The sequence below is a fragment of the Pelodiscus sinensis genome, chromosome 8 (genome assembly GCF_049634645.1).
Source record: "Pelodiscus sinensis isolate JC-2024 chromosome 8, ASM4963464v1, whole genome shotgun sequence".
Taxonomy (NCBI): Eukaryota; Metazoa; Chordata; order Testudines; family Trionychidae; genus Pelodiscus; species Pelodiscus sinensis.
The window spans coordinates 58,134,591-58,152,992 of NC_134718.1; the positions used below are offsets into that span (position 1 = coordinate 58,134,591).

An 18,402-nucleotide genomic window follows, 5' to 3' on the forward strand; every position below is an offset into this window, starting at 1 on the left:
CCCAGGCCTGGTCTACACTAGAACCTTAGTCTGAAATTAGCCCCCTAAGATTCATTTTGTAAGCAATGCATCCACATTACCAAGCCCTTTATTCCAGAATAAGGGGCCATGGAATTCAAACTCTGTAGTTTTGCTTTTCATGAGAAATAAAGCTGTTCCCAAACATGTAAGTTGAAAATAATGTTAGTGTGAATGCTCTGGTGCCACTAATTTGAACTAATTGGCCTCTAGGAAGCCTTCTGCAGCTCCCCAGGGCTCTGAATCCAAGATAGTGCATTCACATTAACGGAGCCTGCCTTGGATTACATTTGATTCTTCCCTGTAGTGAGGTCACAGAACTTCAAATTTTTAAAACTGGGTGCCCAGAAGTCGAACTTAGTAAATTTGAAATAATCTCCTCGTGTAGACATGGCCCTACAGAGCCAAGGAATGCTGCTTAGTGAAATCCTCTCTAGAGAAAGAGCACCATAAATATGGCACCACAGCACTGAGCTTTGAGCCTTTTGAATGTGGGTTAATGCCAGTTTTTTCTGCCACATTTTAAGCTTCCTTTCTTTAAAAAAATGTCTTTTAGACCCTTCTTTATACACAGAGATATAGGAATAGAACTGTAACTGATATTGGAATCTTAACTGCAGATTCTGGAGTTTATAGTAATTAGGTTTTTCCCTAACTCCTACTGCTGTTTTAAAAGGCAATAGATTCTCTCCCCACACATTCTCAATTAAGTTCTTTCCCCCCGGTGAATAAGATTCTGAACTGCTGTTCTTTTTCTCCTCACAGTTGCTAGAGGGTATATTACAGATCATACTGCACCTCATAACTAAAACATGTAACTCCTAATGGTAAATGAGTGAGACAAAATACATTTTGTCCTTTGCCTGCACAGCACAGATTATGTACACGATGTTCTTTCGAGAGCTTCCATGAGGGCTGCTTATCCCTTTCATTGTTTAGTTGTATTTATAGTTATGAAACTATTAGATGGTAATTGTAAATAAAGTGAGTGTTTTTCTTACTCTGAAGCATGTGCTTTGTAACATGGAAGAAAGGATCAGTACTTCATTTGAATAACAAATTCATTTTGCTTTAACATATTCTGTTTGGGTATTTAATGTGACAGCTGTGTACTAATGCTGAAAAGGTGTCTATTTTACCGATAAGCAGAGGGTAAGTTCTTTTGCAATGAGGAGTGGGTGATAGAAGCAGAAATTTACAGTTAGGAAAGACTAAATACAAGTCAAATCCAGCTTGCTGTACTCACATAATTTTTTCTCCTTGACTAGTCAATAGAATAAGGGAGTAGGGTCAAAATCTGCTCTCATTTATTGCTGGCCAGCTATTTCAGGATTCTTCCTCAATACATTCTTGAGTGCCTCATTCATTCTAATTTTAAACTACTCTAGCAGTGGCACTTTTACCCTACCTCTTGGGAGATTCTTCTACAGTCACAGGCCCCACTGGAACAAAGCATTTTCGTTTTTACCTCACCATTCTGACTTCCAGAACCCACTTTCACTTTTGTGTAGAATTTGCAACAAGATTTTAAAACCCTGAAATCAGAGAGGTTTGCATTTAGTTTTGATTGCACAAAATTGGTCACATTTTTTAAAGCCTATACAGTTTTGCTAAAAAAAAAATCTAATTTTGTTTAGAGAAAAAAAATGGCCTATCCACTCAGAAATAGTCCTGAGTTCAAAAAGCTGGTACTATAAAATACAAATATTTTACTTACATACCCTCTGTTACTATAATAATTGCCACCATCTTTACTGTGCTTATTTAGTCTCAAACTCCCCTGTAAGATAGGAACATCCTGTTATTCCCCTCTTCATAGACAGGAACTGAGGTACAAAGGAACAATTTTAAAGATATTTAAGATCCTTCAAATACATGTGATTGAACAGAATTTTCTTCCACGATATGGCCTACCTTATTTGATAAAGGGCAAAAGTATCTCATTCAATACACTCATAGGCGATAAAGGGGGTTCATTCCCCTATACTAGCCACTCAAATCAGGAGTAGAAGCCCAAGGGAAAAGCAACCTCTGTAGGGCTCTTATTCCCACCCACCTAGACAGGCAGGCAGAGGCACTAAAAAGGCTTTAGTTTTAAACCTCTGATGGCCCATGCAGGCTGGGGAAAAGCAATCTACACTGGGTGTATGGCTGAACCAGACTACTGACCCAGTGCTACATGAAAGGATCCAGAGATCCACTATTGATTCACTACATGACAATACATTTCTTTTTTTGTACCAGGGGCAGTGCGGGGTCATTTAGACTATGCTAGAGTGTCAAACAAGGATATGCAAATGCCGTGGGAATTTGCATATCTTCTTTCAATCTCACTTTCGAAAGGAGAGCTTTCAAAAGTGAAAGTAGTTTAGACGTGGGGGGGGGGGGGGTTCGGCGAACCCCTCCCTTTGTTGAAAAGCCACTCTTCCTCCAAAAATGAGGTTTACATGGCTTTTCAACAAAAGGGGGGGTTCGCTGAAAAAGCCACGTCTAAGCTATTTTTGCTTTTGAAAGTGAGAGCGGAAGAAGATTCCCACAGAATTTGCCTCTTTCGACACTCTAGCGTAGTCTAGATGAGCCCAAAATGAGGTTTACGCGGCTTTTTGAAAAAGGGGGGCTGCTGGAAAAATAGCGTCTTGATTACTTTCACTTTTGAAAGGTTCGTTTCAAAAGTGAGATCCTCTTTCAAATCTTCCGCGTAGTCTAGATGAGCCCTGAAACTACACTGCATCCCTTACAGGTGGCCCAGTTGAGGCCCATGTGACTAATTGCAATTCACATTGATCTTCACAGCACATTGGTGTTCGAGAAAGTCAGGGATTACTCAGAAAAGGGGAGTTTCTTCCTCACTTGATTCATGACGGGAAGAAAAAGATAAACTAGTGAAAAGACAGATAAGGAGAAGCCAACTGTAGAGAGGAAAGATACATCATTCCTACTTTATTACTGAAAATCAAGCAGAGGCAGAGCTGGATCCTCTTTCATTTACTGCATATAAACCAAAACACACCAAATTCACAAGCAGGTTGTGGTGCTACTTGATGTGGCTAGTGAGCTATGCACCTTTTAGTTTTCTTTTCATGTGTATTAAAAATGGAACTTACAGATTTTAAAAAGTATGTTAAGGGTTGTGGGAAAGCTACAGGATATATTAGGACTCCTACAGTAGGCAGAACCTTAATGTTTATCTGGGGGGATATTCTTGTTTCAGTATCTGCTTTGTAGCTGAGCTCAGTCTGTCTAGCTAGTACCAAGGATTGCTCTGAGAGGTGTATTAAGAATAGGCCCATGCCTGTATTCGGCAGTAAGGGGGACATAATGTACCAGGTGGTAGAGAGAGAAAGCATTACCAGCTGCTACTTCCCCATGCCTCGTTAGGTGAAATGCCACACATTTGGGTCTGAGACACACAGGTTTATTAATTCAACCTTTTATTTGAACTAATAACCTGCTTTGTAATTACAATTATAATTCAAGAGAGAAATGACAGATATTTAGAAAAAGTGAATGGCCAAGTACCTTCTTCAGAGGTGTAGGTGAGTCAAAAGGGATTTCTTCTATTGTACTGTGACTACCTCTTAATCGCCCACATATTACGCACATCCAAATTACATATTCATTAGTTCTTTCCCAATGAGCATTGACTTTTAAGCAATTCATACAATATGCATGAGTAAACTTCAATTTCCTTAACTATTGTTGTCTTTGCTATTTTCATAGTCCTGCTTTTTTAATTGGTATATTATCACTGATTGTGCACTGGTGTTGAATGCTTAGCAAAGCCATTGTTACCCTTTACCTGATATTAGGGATTTATCTTTTACTTTTTCACTAATGGCCTTTTGGCTCCACTTCATCAGGCATCTTCTTGGTACCCTGCCAGGTAGATGGCTGCTGCCTCTACCCATTACCCCACAGCAAGAAGGTGCTGGTTACTGAATTGGTTATGAATGTTTGCATTTGCCACCGTGGTTTTGGGGATGACATTATTATTTTTTAATAGTACTGCAATAACCTCACCTCTAGATGTCACTACTAAGGTTTGCACAAACAAATATGCAAATATAATGGTGTCTAGGAGCTATTGATCTGTGTCTTATATAGAACATTCAAAATGTGAATAACTGATGATCAGTGTAAAACATTTCCAGAGCAGAATGACCGAGCGTTGGTGTAGGAAAAAGGTGGTGTCCCACTAGATAGGTTTTCCATCTACTTGAGAAACAGAGCTGAAAAATGAGTCAGGAAGACAATCATCAGACATGCACAGTGGATACACATGTGTACATGTGCAGCCAGACAATACAAAATATTGGTAGGGAATTGGTAGGGAAAAGGGAATTTTAGGTATTTGTGAATAAATCCTGTTTCCATGGAAATCCATCTCCATTGCTAGGCTACTTTAATGAATATTGCATATTTCAAGGTTTTATGAAAGGTTATATGAAGGCAGCATTAAAGTCTTTTGTATCAGATTGAATCTTCTTGAAATCTATGTGATGCCCAGCAATGAAGTATCATCTCTCGGGCATAGAGTGTGGGGAGGGGAAGGGCGGAGGGAGCGAGAGAGAGAATACATACAGCTCCTAGCACACTGTGGAAGCCACCAGAAGTACTAACTAATACTCATGAGTAATATAGGTTATCAATGTTAAATACATAACTGTTCTTGCCCACTAAAGGCATGCAAATTGATGACGTTATTGTCTGGTTTTATGTTTAGCGGTAATCCCGGCACTTTACCCAACCATGGAGGGCTCCAGAAACAATGGAAATAGTGCAACCCCACATGTATTTGGGGCATCTATGCAGTGGTCCCCCGCCCTGGTGCAGTACATATCACTGCTCCATGGGGAAACTGAGATCCCAAGCATCCAGGAGCAATGAAACCAGCCAGAAGAGTAAGGATGGTGGGTCTGTGATTATGTGGCTCCCCCTTTCTTATCCCCCCCTCTTCTAGCAGTGATAAGGAATTCTGAGGCTCTTATTCTTCAGAATTAACCAGGGAAGGTCATGGCCTAAGGGGAGCATTTCTTCCCACCAACGACTCCCGAGTATAGGATTTAGCGCTTGTACATAGTCTATTCATTCAGCTGGTGTAAATTAGTATGGTGTCATTCTCTGTGACAGAAAATTACAGAACTGAGGAACAGGCAATTTTATATGTGTTCACTTTTTTTTTAAAATTGTATCCCTTTGGTATATATGATCATGCCAATTTTCTTCCATAATTTGATCTGAGGAAGTGGGTCTGGCCCATGAAAGCTCATCACCTAATAAACCATCATGTTAGTCTTTAAAGTGCTGCATAGTCCTGTCTTTTGTTTCAGCAAGACCAGATTAACACGGCTACATCTCTATTAGTAGGCCACTTGTGTATAACAGTTGGTAGGTCTGACTGATTTCTGAATGTAGGGTTATTTCTGGTTGTTAAATTACAGTTTTATCATGCCTATGAGCCCAGGGAGAGAAGAGGGAGGCTGCATATGGGTGGAGCAGAACTCCAGTCCCTCCTGAGTTCATACAGAGTCCTAAAGATGGTGGAAAGGAAGTGGAGTCATACCTTTGCCCAGCCCTCCCAGCAGCAGCCATTGGAACTGACCATCAGCATGGGAGATGGAGTGAGAATTTTGCATGGCAGAAAGAGGAAGAGTAGTGAACATGCTCCCTAGGCACACTGGGGAGCATTCAGCTTCCCTGACGCAAAGTACCTTGTAGTGCTCCCTGTGGGGCAGCACATCCTGCCTTGCCTGCTTCTTGCTATGTGCAGTTTGTGCCATCTAAACCCAAATGGTCAAAGCAATACAAATGGGCTACCTCTAGACTGGCATGATTTTCCGGAAATGCTTTTAACAGAAAAGTTTTCCTTTAAAAGCATTTTCGGAACAGAGCGTCTAGATTGGCATGGACGCTTTTCCGCAAAAGCACTTTTTGAGGAAAAGCGTCCATGGCCAATCTAGACGTGCTTTTCCGCAAAAAAGCCCCGATCGCCATTTTTGCGATCGGGGCTTTTTTGTGGAAAACAAATCTCAGCTGTCTACACTGGCCCTTTTGTACAAAAGTTTTGCGCAAAAGGGACTTTTGCCCGAACCGGAGCAGCATAGTATTTCTGCAAAAAGCACTGATTTCTTACAGTAGGAAGTCAGTGCTTTTGCGGAAATTCAAGCGGCCAGTGTAGACAGCTGGCAAGTTTTTCTGGAAAAGTGGCTGATTTTACGGAAAAACTGCCCAGTCTAGACACAGCCATGGAGAGCTCATTTTGTTCACTTGCACTGTTGGTGTTTTGTTCCTCTTTTCCCTATGAAAAGAGATTCAATTTCTGCCCAAAGTGAGACATACCACCTAGCACACCCACACTTGACTCTCAGTGGTCAGCTTTGTAATTACTCTTTCCATTTCCATCCCTCCCTGCTTTGGAGAGGGGAGTTTGTATCATTTTATTCGCATGGCTGAAGTGCCCCTACTTCCCTCCCATGCCGTGCCTTGCATTTTCAGTGTCAAAACAAAACAGAATTGAAGAGAGTCAATAGAGGAAATAAAAAGTTGTTCTGAGCTTGATCCCACATTTCACACGTACAAACACACAAGACCTGGACATTTCTCTTACTAACAGAGGAGGAAAGTGAAATGTAAAAACTATGTGGCTCGGCCTCCATAGCTGACCTTATGCACATTTCAGTCCCAGTAAAACCACCTGAGAGTGACTCCGCTACAGCATTATTTAATGACAAGTGTAACTGTAGTGAACCCACTGCCAATTGCAACATCACAATAGCATATTGATACATCTCTATTCCCATTGGGTGCATCGCTAAGTTTGTCCGCAACCATGACAGTTGTGTCACAATATGAGACCAGGTGGGCTGACTGGGAGTGGAGCAGCTTGGGAAGCCATCTACCCAGGGAAGCTGGACAGCCAGAAATTCAGGCAGCCCAGAAGCCCACTAAGTAGATTTCTGTCCAAAGAAACACAATTGACACATCTCAGCAAAATATTTCCAAAATGCTAGTTTTGAGGGATGGAAAACTGTTCCATACTGCATTACTTCCCAAGGTCAGCACTGCTCAGCAGCAATTGCTTCTACTCCTAATTCTGTTCTGCTAGAACAATGCAAAGGAAACTACTTTTTTTTGTTGTTGACTGGAGCCACCAGAGACACTGATATGTTCTGAGGTGAGCACAAAAGAATTGGCAGAAAAGTTTGAGCGGTAATGACAGTGCCAGATAGGAAAATAATATAACTTGCTCTAAAAAAGATGCAGCCTTGGTATTTGGTATCTGTTTTTGCAACTTTTTATATTCTCATGCTTGGCATGAGGGCATAAATTTAGAAATTGGAATTTCAAAGCTCTAATCTCCTAATCCAGTAATAATTGACATCACTTTATGACAATAATCATTGTGCTCTGCTTCCCAGTGGATATAGATGGTTGCTATCTTCACAATACACAAGTCTTTTAAGATGCAGCAATTATGATAGGGCATACCCTTTCAATATGAACAGATACAGTCTTATCTTGAAGCCAAAACCACATTGTACTACTGTTCATTTAAAATGTCATCCTACTTCAGATGGTCTTCATTTTATCTGACACTAATATATGCATGAATTCAACATTTCAATATTGAGGCACGTCAATCCTTGCTTCATTTTCTTTTCTGAGATAACCTGTTGCTATTGCAGAATATAAGCAAGGGTCCTGAATCTGCATAAATCAGGAAAGAGTCCATTGTCAATGAGGTGCACTGCTGCAAGGAGAACAAGGCCTATAAGGTATTGTCAGATGCTACACTGAGAGTATGTCTACACTACACTGCTATTTCGGGTACCAGAGGTATCCTGAAATAGTTACCCCTCATCTATACAAGGTGCCCGTTATTTTGAAATATTTTTCAAAATAATGGGTGTCCTGTTACGCCATATCGGTAAACCTTGTTGCACGAGGGATAAGGGATGGCTCGAAATAGTGCATTATTTTGAAATGTGGTGCTGTGTAGACGTGCCAAATTTCAAAATAAACTATCTTGAAATAGATTCAAAATAAGATACGCAATTTGTGTAGCACAAATTGTGTATCTTATTTTGAGTTTAGGGTGCTGTATAGACGTACCCTATGGTCCACAACGTATTCCTATATTTGCAGCTTCAGATGAATGTCTGTGCCTTCTGAGACTCACCTCTTTTCTATCTATAGCCCTCTGAAGTCAAACTGGACTTGAAACTAATTGGCACTAAATGCGGACTAGGTCTAGAGTTTAACCTTACTTGCATTCCAGAGCACAGGTAAGAGGAGTTTCCATGTAGGTGCGACAGTCAAGCACTCCCTGCTATACACTGGGCAAGAACTTGCAGGAAACTGTATGGTTTAGGAATCTATCTTACAATGGAAGCAAAAGTGGTGGGGGCATAGGTGATCTGGGCTAGCGATCACAACTGAGCTGAGATCTGCCCACCAGGGACAGGAGTCACCAGGCAGGAGGTGGAGGAATAACAAAGCCAGGTCCAGTAAACAGAAGTCAGAGTCTGAGGGTGTGTCTAGACTACCGAGTTTTGTCGACAAAAGTGGACTTTTGTCGACAAAACTATACCAGCATCTACACTACCACTGAGTTCTGTTGACATAACGTCGACAGAACTCAGCAGTTTTGTCGACGCTGGTATACCTCATTTTACGAGGCATAACACCTTCTGTCAACAGAGTTCTGTCGACAGAAGGTGTTATTGCCTGTAGGGTTGTGTCCAGACTACGGGGTTCTGTCGACAAAGCAGCTTGCTTTGTCGACAGAACTCAATGTGTCTGGACGCTCTTTGTCGATGGAAGTTTTGTCGACGGAAGTTTTGTCGACAGATACTGTTGACAAAACTTCCGTCGACAAAACCCGGTAGTCTAGACGTACCCTGAGTCAGGAAAGCAGAGGTCATATCAGGTTAAATCCAAGGGAATTTTTTTTTCTTTGTAAACGTTTTGACTTTTTAATGGAATATCAAAAACTGAAACATTCTGGCCAAAATCCAAAATATTTTGATTCAAAATGGCACTTTTGTACTTTATAGAATGTATAGTTTCAGTGCCTTTATGTAATGGGCTCTCAACCTCTCCCTTGATGCACCACTTTCTCCCCCTCTTGATTATGGAAGGGGGGTGCACCATAGTGCATCATGGGAGATATAGTCTTGCCAAACAGTCCAGCTGATAAACAAGAATGGGAACAGCAAACACCTGAATTATAACACTTTATAGGCAGTGTGGAGCCATTTTTAATTGAAATATTTCATTTTTTGGCCCAGACAGAAAAACTTTCCAATTTTCAGGCATTCTGGATGTGTGGGAGGGTTGTAGAATAGTGATAGAAATGTAGCCGTGTTAGTCTGGTGTAGCTGGAACAAAAAACAGGGCTGTGTAGCACTTTAAAGACTAACAAGATGGTTTATTAGGTGATGAGCTTTCGTGGGCCAGACCCACTTCCTCAGATCAAACAGTGGAAGAAAATTGTCACAACCATATATACCAAAGGATACAATTCAAAAAATGAACACATATGAAAAGGACAAATCAAATTTCAGAACAGAAGGGGGGTGGGGGAGGAAGGTAAATGTTGTGTTTGTTTTTGAGCAAATACTGACATTTTTCACAGGAAGCAGACACTACTGGCAAAACATTTATTTAGTTGAAAAAAACATTTTTCTAACACCAAAGAGTTTTGACAGAAAAATTTCAACCAATGCCACTTAGGAATTTGCTATTGGGGAACCTGTGTCCTTAGCTCCAGCAGTAAGGCCTCATGCTTTTATATCAAGCTGGCCTGGGTTCCATCCTGACAGATGGCCATCCAACATTACTAAGGTTATAAATAAAAACATTTGCAGAGAAGTATGGGACTCCCTGGCATTTTGTGAGAACAGAGAATTTTAGTATCCAATGTAGTCAGTCCAGTACCATTCTTCCTGCTAATGGAACTACATTTGAAAACGAAAATCCACCCAGTTTACACCATAATTTAAAAGCTTAAGTATTATTTTATTAAAAAGCATTTTAGGAACCATTATGAAAGTCTAATATTTAATATGCAAGTCATAATAAACTGTTAAACTATTTTAATTTAAAAACTGAAAAAACCATTTGGTATCCATTGATCAGTGTCATAAATCTGTCCATTATTAACAAAATGAAATACTTTTCATACACTAGGCAGTAGAAAATTATGTATTCTAGTGAAGTGGAGAATGAGAAATTGTATCATTCTTATTAATGTTGACGACTATAATACACTTTCCCCCTTCCCTCACCCCCATTCCACAGCACAACACTGCAAAATTTATGTGGGTAGAAAAGCCACTATGTAAATAAATCACTGTGTTTATTTTCTGTAGAAAAAACATACAGAGTTCAATTCTCCTCTGACTTACACTTGTGTAACCCCACTGATGTCAGCGGAGCTAATCCTGATTTACACCAGTGTGAGTGACATGAGGACCAAGCTCATTATCCTGAAGCTGCTTCAGCTCTGTCTGTGGGAGAATTCACAGTTCAGACAGCAATACAAGATTTACTACTGCTGCAGATCAGCCTTTACAAACTTAAGAAAACCTTTGTTGTGATTTGTTGTTTTTAACATGAATATTTTTTAAATGTATAGGGAAACACTTGCCACAAAAAATTCTGCAAAAATGCACAAAGAAATGAGAACTGCACATGTCTTCCCTTCCACTTGCTGCCCGCAGTGAGTTTTGACAACACACCCACAAAATGGCTTGAATTAAGCCTGAAAGCCTGCCTTAACTTTGACTCTAGTGGCAATGGGCTCTATGTGACATTATATATCCACAGAAGAAAAGAGCCTCAAGAATGGTTTAAGATTTACAGAACAAGCCCTACAGTGATGGACTCCAAGAATTCAACCTATTTAGTTAACTATAATGTTGGGGATGACTTGCCTGCAGCTTATAATTACCTTTATGGGGAACAAATATTTAATAATGAGCTCTTCAATATAGCAGAAAAAAGGTATACCAAATACCACTGGCTGAAAGAATCCCAAGCATTGTTACAGGCTGGGGACCAAATGGCTAAGTAGCAGCTCAACAGAAAAGGACCTAGGGATTATAGTGGACAAGAAGCTGGATATGAGTCAACAGAGTGACCTGGTAGCCAAGAAAGCAAATGGAATATTAGATTGAATTAAGAGGGCACTGCCAGCAGATCTAGAGAAGTGATTATTCCCCTTTATTTGGTTCTGGTGAAGCCACATTTGGAGTATTGCATCCAGTTCTGGAGCCTCCACTACAGTAAGGATGTGGACACATTGGAGAGGGTCCAGCAGAGGGCAACCAAAATGATTAGGAGGCTGGAGTACATGACCTAGGAGGAGAGACTGAGGGATCTGGGCTTATTTAGTCTGCAGAAGAGAAGAGTGAGGGGGGATTTGATAGCAGCCTTCAACTTCCTGAAGGGAGGTTCCAAAGAGGATGAAGAGAGGTTGGTCCCAGTAGTGACGGATGACAGAACAAGGAGCAATGGTCTCAAGTTACAGTGGGAGAGGTCTAGGTTGGATATTAAGAAAAATGATTTCACTTGGAGGGTAGTGAAGTACTGGAATGGGTTATCTAGGGAAGTGGTGGAATCTCCATCCCTGCAGGTTTTTAAGTCTTGGCTTGACAAAGCCCTGGCTAGAATGATTTAGTTGGGATTGGTCCTGCTTTGGGCAGGGGTCTGGACTCGATGACCTCCTGAGTTCTCTTCCAGCCCTAGGAATCTGTGAAAGTTGAAGCTAGACAAATTAAGACTGGCAAGCATAAATGTTTAATGATGAGAGTTATTAGCCATTTGGAACAATTTACTAAGGATCCTCATGGTAGCTTCCCTAGCCCTGACACTTTTAAAATCAAGATGGGTCTTTTTCTAAAGGGTATGCATTAGGAATTATTATAAGGAGTTTGTATTGCCTATTCTATAAAACAAGTCAGACTAGATTATTACAATGGCCACTTCAGATTTTAGAATCTGTGACTCTATGGACAGCTGAGCCATAGGAATGCCTTAGCCATCATCCCTCCTACCACTAGCTCATTCGAAACCCCTTCCCCCCTCCTCCACCCACCACCCCATGCCAGGAGTAGTTATAGAAGTGGCACATAGCTGACTAAGCATACTCTGCACTTGTCAGTGACTCTCCCAACCTTGGTAATTTTCTTGGAGTTGCCTGTTACTGATTTGTGGACTTCTTTTGAACAGCATAGACCAAATGCAGCAATGTGATGTGTAAATCAGATGCCCTTTCACTAATTTATTCTTCCATGTGCTCAGTTAGTGCATGTCTATACAGCAGGGCTAAACGCGAAATAAGCAACGCGACCTGAGCTACGCTAATTGTGTAGCTTAAATCAAAATAGCTTATTTCAAATTTGGGTACGTCTACATAGCAGTTATTTCAAAACAGAGCACTCTTCCTTTGACTTCCCTTACACCTGATACAATGACATTTACAGAAGTCAGGGTAAGAAGCCCCTTATTTCAAAATAATGGGCTTGCTGTGTAGACACAATACATTATTTTGGAATAACATTTGTTATTCCATTATAATGCTGCTGTGTAGAAATGCCCTTAGGTCAGTGGTCCCCAACCTATAGAGGCTTTCGGGCACCTGGAGGTGGGGCCACTCATGCGCCAGGCGCCCGGGGGGTGGAGCTGCACGTCCTGGGGCACACCGGGCGGGGAAGCCCTTGCACCCGGCGCCAGCATGTGCCCCAGGGCCGGGGCCGCCCGAGCGCCTTATGCCATGGGCCCGGGGCCGGCGCCGCCACCCGAGCCACGCGCCTGAGGCCGGCACCGGCGCTGCGCGCCCACATGTGCCCTGGGGCTGGGGCCGCCCAAGCACCGCGCACCAGGCACCGGTGTGCGTCGCGCGCCTGGAGCCGGCGCCTCCAGTGCGCTGCGCGCCGGGGGCGGGGCCGGCCCAGGTTGTCGGCGTGCACACACAAATGCCCCAGTGGGCACCAGGGTGCCCGCGGACACCGTGTTGGGGACCACTGCCTTAGGTAGTAATGGAGCAACTGAGGTCAAAGTCTAGATAGTATCTGTGCTTTGATTTTTCCATACATTTATTGTTTTTTAAACACACCGAACACAAAGTAGGAATTCCGATATAAATTTTTGTCCCTACTTCCAATAACAAACCAGTTAAGAGTTCTTAAAATTAGAGAGAGAGAGATCTTATCCCAAATGGATTATGTTGCTGTATGATGCAGTAGGCCTAATGAATAAACACCTTTGCCACAGTGAATTGTCTAGCTCAGGATTGGACAGTTCGGACAAGAAACCCATTACTATTTGGTTTCTCCATAAAGAAAAAGTAATTGACCTTTGTGTCCAGCATGTTTAACAGAGATAAATACTTAAGATATTTAAATGTACTTAGAAATCAAGTTACAATTTCATTTATCTATCTTCTCTTCTGAAGGGCAGACAATTAATACAAACCAAGCTGAAACAAATCAAAAATGGGGTTAAAAGGACTCAGATACTACAGAGATGGGCAGCAATATAAAACCATAAAGCTAGATTCCTTAATTTCCATCATGTCATTGTGCATAGCATGTCATTGTGTTCTGTCACCCTGCCAGATTAGTAATCCAAAGTGACAGAAACAAAGCATGCACTAGTTCAGGAAGTTTAGACTGGGATTTTCCAGAGCACTCAGCATAGTATTAATTTTGCTTCTGTTTAAGTCAGACATTTTATCATGGATTTCAATGGAATGAGAGACCAACACAGAACGCTTTTGACAATCCCACTCTTAAAAACCACAAGTAAAATTTTCTAGCTTTCAGATTTCATGATTCAGCATCCTAGAGATAATGTATTGTCTACAACGTGAATGAAAAAATACTGAGATTGTGTGGGGTGGAAGTAAAATTGACGTTCAAATAAGACATATTTTCTTGTAAAAAGTGATTTCATTCATGGACTGCAATTGGGTGGCCAGCACAGCCCTTTTCTTTGGTAGTGCACAGAATGAAAATTTCAAGAACCAAGCATTGAGGATCTAGAAGAGGATCCTTTAATGTTCAGATAGCACCATACTTCTAAGGTCTTGTCTACACTAACTCCCAATGTCAATCTAATCTACATCACTTCAGTTACACAAATTGTGTATCTGAAGTCAACGTACTTACCACAGCATCTTGTGTGCAGTAAGGTTGGCGGGGGCTGTTCTTCCATCAACATTGACTACTCTTCTCATCCTGGTGGAGTACCAGCATTGATGGGAGAGCACTCAAAGATCAACTGATTGTGTCTAAACAGCCATGATAAATCGACAGCCAGTGGATCAATCACTGTAGCATTGATCCCCGACATAGTGGAGAAAAGCCCTTGCGGTTCTCAAACACACTCAAAGACAACATTGTAAGAGTGAGATATTCTGATTGACCAGTTCCTTCAGAGCTCTAGTAATTCATTCCCTAATTTCTATGCATGACCAGAGAGAGGACTCCACTAGCTACTAATAGTGATATTTTTGGTAAGTAAAATGTTCGCATAAATTGGAATTGGACAGGGAAGAGGAGCTAACACCACACCTTTGACTATAGAGTATTTAATAGTCACAAATTTCTATGTCCCATGAAAGAGCACCTTCAGCAAGATCTCTGTAATAAATGTGTGACACACTGGAAGTTTGTGATGACAAAAGATTAATACCTCAGTTACATGGCAAGGGTCATTTTCCACTGACTGAAGTGGTTGCTGTTAACTAAATATTTTTCACAAAAACTGTTGTCAAAAATTAAAAAGTGTTCTAGTTACAGCAATGCCTCCCTCCCTTGATGTTTTGCTTTGTAGCGTTAGCACACAACTATGGCTATGCAAAATTCTACATTTTTCTTTCACCAGATTTTCCATAAATATTTTTCACCTTTTTATTTCCCATTTCCCAACTTAAGCTTTATTTGCTATTCAGAGAAAATAACTTACTTGGTGTATTTGGAAGATACGTGATTTCATCGATGCGGATAGTCTCGCCACCAATGCAGATCACAACTTTTCCACACCATACTGTTTTGCACAGTTCTCATCCATGTCCGTCCATGAATCCTCTACAAAAGATCCACCCAATGTGCTGGGGGCCTTCCTCTTGTTCTTCTCACATCTTGTGGACACCAATGGAGTATATTCACTGTCCATCTGTTGTTTCTCAGTCTTGCTACATGGCCAGCCCATCCCTTTTTCTGGTCGTATATAACTTGGATGATATAATTGACACCACTTCTTGCGCGCAAATCATTGGTAGTAATGAGCTATATGCCTACTTATACCCACCACATGTTTTTCCATTGCTCTTTGGGTGGTTTGTGGCTTTGATTCTTATTCCAGTTTCATATTCCAGATTTCGCAGTCACACAGCATTACCGGAAGGATGCTGGTGTTAAAAAGATGGGCTTTCGCAGTGGTGGAAAGTTTGGGATCAACAAAAACACTGCGTAGACTCCCAAAGGCAATCCAACCTGACCTCTTCCTCCTGCTCAACTCCAGGCCCAATTAATTGTCCCTCTGCAGTGCTTGTCCAAGGTAAACATATTGATCCACCAGCTTGATGGACTGTGCTTCCAGCTGCATGATGTACTCTGAACAATATGCATTTTTCATCCACTTTGTTTTTCCAGTGTAGATGGTCAGGCCAATATCCTTTGCATTCTTACTGATGTCATTGAGGATTTGCAATGTTTCAGATTTTGGCACAGTTAGGACAAAAAGGAGCATCTGAAAATAAGACAATAACAGATGAGAAAGTAACTATTTCTACTTAAAAACAAAGCAAAAATTTTAAATTTTCATATGCTTTTGATGCTAATATCATTTTTAGTGGAAAATTGATCCATTTTAACTTTCAAAGTTTCCACTCAGTTTATTTAAACACTTTTGTATTTGATTATGAATATTTCACATATCTCTGTTATGGTTACTGAATCACCAGCAGCTCTTTCAGTAGAATCTGTCCCCTCCTTCACCTCAGCCCCGGAGATTTCTGATCCAATACTAAATCTGTCCTCACGCTGCTTAGTTCATAAGATCTGATGCTAGAACAGCCAGAAACTGCATGGCTGCAACCCAAATAGCTCTTTTCGTGATTTAACCCACTTGGCTTTAAAAAAAAAAAAAAGATTAAGCATTTTGATAATGCAATTTTGCAGATAGTATTCTGATATTTCACAACTGTTTCTAAATGCTTAATGCAAAACTTATCTTGGGAACTGAATAGAGAAAATATTTTCCAAGCATGCTGAGGCTGGAAAACAGAGTAGCTGCTTCTAAACATTACATATATATGATCTGATAAATAAGATGATACTGTGCTCTCTTATTCCCCTAATATGTTCATGATGCTTTCTAGCACAGCTGCAGCACAATCACTGGGCCTGATTTTGAGCTCAGATTATACCAATTCTATACCAGACTAACTATAGTAACTTCAATAGACACTGAGGTAAGTAAGATCAGAATTTGGACTATTATTTTGTTATTAAATTAGTCAATTAAGTAACCCTTATCAGTGCCTTTGAGATTTTGAACTACCAATACAGCAAAATATTTTGCTTATTTTATTCATCAAAAATATACTGAAATTTATTGAATCTTAATTCAGACATGTAATCTGTTTTATGGCCATATCAAGCCCAGCCCCAGATCTCCAAAGATATTTAGGTGCCTAACTCCCATTGGTTTTCTTTGAGAATATGAGCCTCAGAACTTAGGGCTGATCTGAATTTAAAAATGTTACAGGCATAACTGTGCTCTCTCCTTATGTCATTCGTACCTGCAGGTACCATGACCAGTGGCTTCTCCCCAGCACTACACACAAGTCTATCTACTGTCTTGAGAGATCCGTGACCTGTGTAGTAGGCAGGCAAGTTACCATGCATTTCTCCCAGTCATCACAATCTCAGCTATCTTCATTATTAATACCTGTCTCTTCCTAATAACAATAGTTCCCTCCCCAGAGATGTAGCCTCAGTGTGAGAGGATATCACATTATCTCGAAGGAGGGTCCCTACTATGGAATTGTTTCACCCTGCTCCAGCTGTTTGTTCTCCTTTCCTGAGGCTCTACCTTCCCAACAGCACAGAGACTGAGTGGAGATGAGACCATTCTACTATGTCCTGGAAAGCCTTATCTACATACCTCTCTGTCTCTCTTAGCTCCTCCAGTTCAGCCACTCTGGGATCCAAAGCCTGTATATGGTCTCTGAGGGCCAGGAGCTCCTAGCACCAAATGCACACATATGTCATCTGTCCATAAGCCAGGTAATCATACATGCTACATTGGTACAATAAACTGGATAGCAGCCTCTCTGATGCTGGCCTTCTGCCTGCATTCTCTTTTTACTCCTGGAGTTTACTTTCTTGATGGGAATTTTTTAAAATCAAGTGACTTTGGTTTTAAACTTAAAGAATGTTAAGTGGTTCTAGTCCCCTTCTTAGAACTCCCTCACAAAACGCTCGTTTGCTTAAAAAAACTTAGAAAATTGTGCAAGGTCAATTGGATGAAAATCACCCCGAATTAAATTAAAAGAAAACAATATCAAGCAAACAAGAAGGGACACACTTGGCTGCAGATCAGCATTGCTGTATGTTATTACTGAATCAGAGTGTCTTTCCTTGTACCCTATCCAACATTAGCAAAGAAAGCATAGATATGCAAGTCTGCCTTCCCTAAGGATTACAACATTATAAGTAGAAATATGTTTACCTGTTACACTTGAAGCTTTTCTGCTGTTGTTCAATATGTATTCACCAAATTTGGATTCACTTCACTGCTCTCATAAGCCACATAATTATTTTAATTGATCTAAGAAGCAGACTGCAGAGAGAACAGAAATTGATGGCCGTATTTGCACAAGCGAAAAGTAACCTAAAATTACCATAATACCTGGTTAAATATTTGAATTGACTGACTTTATTTTGAATGTCATTGCAACATATTCATTCATTTACTGGCTTCAAAAACTGTGCTCAGTGAATCTAACATCATAGAGTCCCTGCTTCATTAAAATGAATACATTAATTAAGAAGGCTGAGATCATCGACTTCCGACATACTGTTTGGATTTTGAAAACAAAACTGTCTCAACCATTTACCCAATGCATGTTTGAAAGAAGAAATGTTTAATATCCCAACACCATCTATTATTATAGACCAGCCAATTAGCCCGTCATAAGACGGGATTTTCAGGTCTCTCCTCCACGTCTGTCTTCTTCCCTGAGCCTCCAGTCTCTCGCTCCGTGTTTCTTTCTCTCTCTCTCCTCCTCCTACTGCCTCCCCTTCTCTCTCTCAGCTCTCCTCCACCTTCTGCCTATCTCTGTGTGTCTCTCCTTCTCTTCTCCCCCTC

The 18,402-nt window shown here is 40.9% G+C and overlaps 1 long non-coding RNA gene across 1 annotated transcript in view; it reads right to left on the bottom strand.

Annotated features, from left to right (window-relative positions):
* Positions 1-17,877, bottom strand: part of LOC142830512 (uncharacterized) — a 48,549-nt gene extending 30,672 nt beyond the window's left edge. Inside the window, exons 1-2 of the long non-coding RNA XR_012905811.1 lie at positions 17,764-17,877; positions 14,992-15,777 (exon numbers count right to left, since the gene is read on the bottom strand). This is a non-coding gene — a long non-coding RNA (uncharacterized LOC142830512). The remainder of the gene's footprint in view (positions 1-14,991; positions 15,778-17,763) is intronic.
* Positions 17,878-18,402: the final 525 nt, after the last annotated feature.